At 38.6% G+C, this 5,804-nt stretch overlaps 1 protein-coding gene across 3 annotated transcripts in view; it reads right to left on the bottom strand.

The window, feature by feature from the left end:
- arel1 (apoptosis resistant E3 ubiquitin protein ligase 1) overlaps positions 1-4,023 on the bottom strand; it is a 110,379-nt gene extending 106,356 nt beyond the window's left edge. For all 3 annotated transcript variants that reach the window (XM_043697104.2, XM_043697106.2, XM_043697107.2), the window contains exon 1: positions 3,888-4,023. The gene's annotated coding sequence lies outside the window, so the exon portion shown is untranslated. The remainder of the gene's footprint in view (positions 1-3,887) is intronic.
- Positions 4,024-5,804: the final 1,781 nt, after the last annotated feature.

Consider the following 5,804-nt stretch of genomic DNA (forward strand, 5'->3'; position numbering starts at 1 on the left):
CTGCATTTTGGGAAAGCAAATCTTAGCAGGAATTATACACTTAACGGTAAGGTCCTAGGGAGCGTTGCGGAACTAAGAGACCTTGGAGTGCAGCTTCATAGCTCCTTGAAGGTGGAGTCGCAGGTACATAGGATAGCAAAGAAGGTGTTTGGTATCCTTTCCTTTATTGGTCACAGTATTGAGTACAGGAGTTGGGAGGTCATGTTGCGGCTGTACAGGACATTGGTTAGGCCACTATTGGAATATTGCATGTAATTCTGGTGTCCTTCCTATCAGAAAGATATTGCGAAGTTGAAAGGGTTCAGAAAAGATTTACAAGGATATTGGAGGATTTGAGCTATAGGGAGAGGCTGAACAGGCTGGGGCTGTTTTCCCTGGAGCGTCGGAGGCTGAGGTGACTTTATAGAGATTTACAAAATTATGAGGGGCATAGATAGGGTAAATAGGCAATGTCTTTTCCCTGGAGTCGAGGAATCCAGAACTAGATGGCATAGGTTTAGGGTGAGAGGGGAAAGATATAAAAGAGACCTAGAGGGCAACTTTTTCACACAGAAGGTGGTATGTGTATGGAATGAGCTGCCAGAGGATGTGGTGGAGGCTGGTACAATTGCAACATTTAAAAGTCATTTGGATGGGTATATGAATAGGGAGGGTTTGGAGGAATATGGGCCAGGTGCTGGCAGGTGGGACTAGATTAGGTTGGGACATCTGGTCGGCATGGACGGGTTGGAACAAAGGGTCTGTTTCCATGCTGTACATCTCTACGACTCTAGATGCTGCTAATCTGAAGGAGTTTCTCCTGCAATTTCTGTTTTTGTTTGTTTCAGATTCCAGGATCTGCAGTTCTTTGATTTATGTTATGTAATGCTGAATGTCAAATTTAGTTCAACAAGCCAAATGACCTACTCCTGCTCCCATTTTCAGTTTCTAAAGTGAACCACAAAATAAAAGCTACATCATTCAGGGATAATATCACAAAACACATGCAAATTGCCAGAGATACCTGGAATATATTCCCCAAAAAATCATCGAGGTTAGGTTAATTTAAAAATGTCAGAATATGATTAGTAGATTTTTGTTGGAAAACAGTAATTATGGACACAGAGAAAACTGAGGTGGGATACAAATCAGCTCGGCTCGAACACAATGGCAGAACAAGCCCCAAAGGACAAAATGATCTATCCCTGTTCTTATATTCCTAATCCAATTCATTTTGCTAAGAAGGGAGCACTTCCTTATGTACTTTTTCTGCAGCTAGGTCTGGACCTCCTTTATTAAACTCAGAACACTCAAAGTGTTGTACATTTTTAAATACAATGGCATGCCACTTGGCATGCAACTAGAAAACTGTAGCCTAATGCTGTCACTAGAATCATTATAAACAATTGACATATTTTCAATCTTACTTTAAAACCAGTCAATCCAAATAGCTCATCTAGCTAGCCATTTTCAGTACACTGCTCAGTAAAAACACTGTAGCTTCATGCCACCTTGGCTGCCTCAGAATGCTGTTACAGACAGACTTTGATTTCAATGTATATTAACTGTATGCTTGGCAAATACCGTAACTAAAAATGCCAACAAAATAATTCAAAAATCTGGCTCTCAATCTTTTTGAAATGAGTACATTTATCCCAGAAAATTCCCAAACATATTGTCCCATCAAAAAGCAGTTGCGTTTGCACCCTAATGCAAGGACACTGGTGAATGCAAGAAATAACACTGTAAATGTGCATCACAAGCAGCCAACTGAGTTGTCCAGAGCACAGCTTCCTCCCTTTCAAAACTCAAACCAAGTGAAATTTGATTATTTAACATCCCAACTTCTTGTAACTGCAGCATTGTCCAATAATTATAGCACAAGATAACCAGAGGCAACATCTTGCTTTTGTCCGTAGCATATTCAAATACAAATCATTGTTTGCTCTTTTCACAAAAATAGCAAAATAAAACTAAACATACCAACCTCTCCATAATTAGACCACTTAAATTTATAATTCCATGCCTTTTTAAATAAAAGTAATCAAAACAAATCAACTCAAATCATCAAGCTGAGCCACAAGTTCTCAGCTGTAACAAGTATCACATCAGTCTCAAAACATTAACTGCTGTTATTTACTTATTCCTTATGTTGTGAACCATTATTCATGTTCTTATGATCCCAGCTGGCACCAAACTAGACAAATCAGACACCAGAATGAAATCTGGCTTGATAGATTGTAAGTTTTAGATTTGCAGTTGGTTTTCATGCTCGTTACTGATAACCTCATGTCTACATTCAGTCAACGTTCTTTAACACAAGAACTCAAAGATTATTGCATAAAAAAATCAAGATATATACAAGACAGTTTAGAGAGATACTAATATCACAACAAAAAAACCCTGCTTTCCTGCAAATATCCTGTAAAAACTCAAATCGAGTGTTTCCAGTTGTGAAGGCCGAGATTATTTTTCAGTTCTGATCGCCTTGAAATATCTTTTCAGTTCTGCCGGCTTAAACCTCTTTTTATATCCTATATCTTGAAAACTTCTTCACGTACTGTCATAACTTGAAAACTTCACAAATAATTTGTCTTTGTCCCAGGTGAAACTCTACTTATGAACTTAAAACCTGATCTACTATGGTCTCCAGTCCATTTTCTCTAAAATGTCATAAAATATAATGTGAAAACACTTCAATTAGTTCCATAGGCATGCTGCTCAGTACTTACATGGAGTCATACAACACAGAAATAGACTCTTCGGTCCAACTTGTCCATGATGACCAAATATTCCAATCTGACCTAGTGCCGCTTGCCAGCATTTGGCCCATATCCCTCTAAACCCTCCCTATTCATATAACCATTCAGGTGCCTTTTAAAATGCTGTAATTGTACCTGCTTCTACCACTTTCTCTGGTGGTTCATTCCATACATGCATTACCTGGTGTATGAAATACACCCACTGAATGCAACTTTACCAAAATCTCAGTGAACTATAATGACTTTGGCCTCAAACTAATATTTACATTCTTAGAAATACAAGCTGCACATTTTAAACGTAATTAAAAATCCAAATTCCCAAACCTTGACAACAATACATGTACAGTATTGGCCTGATATTATTTCCCATTTAGATAACAGTCACTATTACAATGTGCCAGCTCATCTAGATTCATAGAGATATACAGCACGAACAGACACTTCAGTCCAACTCGCTCATGCCAACCTGATATCCTAAATATATCTAATCCCTTTGCCAGCATTTGGCCCAGTTTCCCCTAAACCCTTCCTTTTCATATACGCATCAAGATGTTTTTTAAATGTTGTAATTACATCAGCCTTCACCACTTCCTTCAGCAGCTCATTCCATACATGCACTACACTGTGTGAAAAAATTTCTCCCCTTAGGACTCTTAAATCTTTCCCTTCTCATTTTAAACCTATACCCTCTAGTTTTGGACTCCCCTAGCCCCGTGGAAAAGATATTGTCTATTTACCCTATCCATGCCCTTCATGATTTTAAAAACATCTATAAGATCACCCCTCAGCCTCCGACACTCCAGGAAAAATAGTCTCAGCTTATTCAGCTTCTATCTAAGCTCAAACTCTCCAACACTGGCAACATACTTGTAAATCTTTTCTGAATCCTTTTAAGTTTCACAACATCCTTCCTGCAGCAGGGAGGCCAGATTTGCATGCAGTATTCCCATAGCAGCCTAACCAATCTTCTGCACAGCAGCAACATGACGTCCCAACTCCTATATTTAATGCACTGACCAATAAAGGCAAGCATATCTGACTCCTTCTGCTAATCTAATGATTAACTCACTCAAATTTGTTCTATTCTTATTCATGCATACCTTGTAAAAATGAGAGAATCTGGATGAAGGAGTCTTCGAGACTTACCATCAAACAATATCTTATATTGGAGAAGATTATTAGCATTGATCCATTCTTTATTCTGTTTCTCTCCAAGGTTCTTCCACCTCAGTTCCCAGGCCAACACCCAAAGACAAAAGGTGAGCAGGAAAGTCAAAATGCAGCGGTCCATCAGGCCATCATAAATGAGTACAATAGTATATTGCAACCCTGAGTTTCAGAATACAGTTAAATACAGAGTTTCTCACACCTCTTTGTTGCGTTTGCTAACAATAGCTGTGATTCCAGGCTGAACAATACAAAGAATAAGAGCATCTGTCAGCAGTTCATGGCTTTAATTTCAGTGTTCAAGCTGTTCTGCGAAAAAGAAAACACAATTTGAGAAAAATTAAGCTAAATAAATAATTTTAGAATATCTATGATTTCTTCACTACAAAACTTGAAATTTGGTGGTGCACATCCCAGTAGAAAATGTTGACAAAATAGAGTCTGCTCAATATACATGACAGCTCATTGGCAATAAGTCATGAGCAGCTTACATCAAAATTTTGAAGAAGCATTTACAACAACCAAGCTGCAGCACTGAAGAGCTTCAAAAGGAAAATCTGCCCTGATTACATCTTCCAAACTACAGAGTAGTGAGTTCAAACTTTAACTAAACCATTTCCAGTTCTATTTATAAAAATAAATATTTTTAAAAAGGAGTTAAATTTGAGAAGTGCACTATTCTGCAATATTTCCCTTTGAAAAGTTGACCTAAATAGACATTTCGCTGATCAGATAAATTCTTTCCTGACTGATCATAACAGCTACACAAAATTAGTTCATACACATTCAATCTAGCTCCCCATAAGCCTGAAACATCAACAAAAAAAACTATGTCGAATTTGTTTAATGCAAAGGTAACATCACCAGAGTTCTGCTGAACCATCAGGTTCCTCTCATCAAAGAGGGTTGATGACAGTTTAACCAGAGGGTCACGACACCTCAGCTGAGGGGAGAGTTTGAGACGGGTTCTTTTTGATAACTTCAGCCAATATGTCTGGACGGAACCCACATTCCTCTTGTCACTCTGCATAACATTCAAGCTTTAATTCTTAGATCTATCTAATCCTATTGTTTTTTGCCAGTGTGCGAAAACAGGGCGGGGATAAAACCGAGTGAACAAGAAGCTTTCATTCTTTTAAGATTTATAATTACCCAGTGGCTCTGCATTTTTGACCATTAAATAAATTATTTGGGAACAGGGCTAGTTTGAGTTTTTTTTTTAAAGGTTTAATAGGTTTTCAACTTCCCTTTACCAAAAAAGGAACCCTATAGATACATAAAATACTTGCATTCTCAACGAGGAAACTGAGTACAACAATTAATATTCCGCTCCAGAAACGTCCACTCAGTTCAACTGTTCTTCAGGATGTTTCGTAATTGTCGCTAAATTTGCAGCATTTCGTTGCTAAAGGATTACACCTGATCCTTTTTAGTTCATCCATCCGATTCTGCTAATATCCACCCAAATTCCCATCAATCTGATTGTTGAATTAACCCATAAAGTTCTAAAACAGTATCATAAAATCAATCAAAGGAGGCGATCGAGCCACCTCTTCGGGAAAGCTGTCCCTCGCAAATACTCCGCTATTTTGACATTCGTGAGAAAGAGAGGAAGGTAACTATTGTTAAATAAGGAAGATCATCTTCACGATTGAAAAAAGAAACAAACTCCAGCCAGCAGCTGACACAAAACAGCAGTTTTGCGAGAGTTTCGACCTTCCCTTAACTTGTTACGGTGAGCGTTTGATTGAGATTCAGTACCACGCCTATGCCAGACACTAACCTGTGCCCTCCACCTCAGCTGGTCCTCCCTCTTCATCTTGTTTCTAGGGACCCTGTAGCAACCGGAAGCTGGAAGATGCCGGTCGCTACGCTGATGACGTCTCTGGCCGGCGC

Source organism: Chiloscyllium plagiosum, unplaced genomic scaffold, assembly GCF_037043375.1.
Source record: "Chiloscyllium plagiosum isolate Xiang-an unplaced genomic scaffold, Cpla_swu_hap1 HiC_scaffold_8, whole genome shotgun sequence".
In the NCBI taxonomy this organism is placed as follows: Eukaryota; Metazoa; Chordata; class Chondrichthyes; order Orectolobiformes; family Hemiscylliidae; genus Chiloscyllium; species Chiloscyllium plagiosum.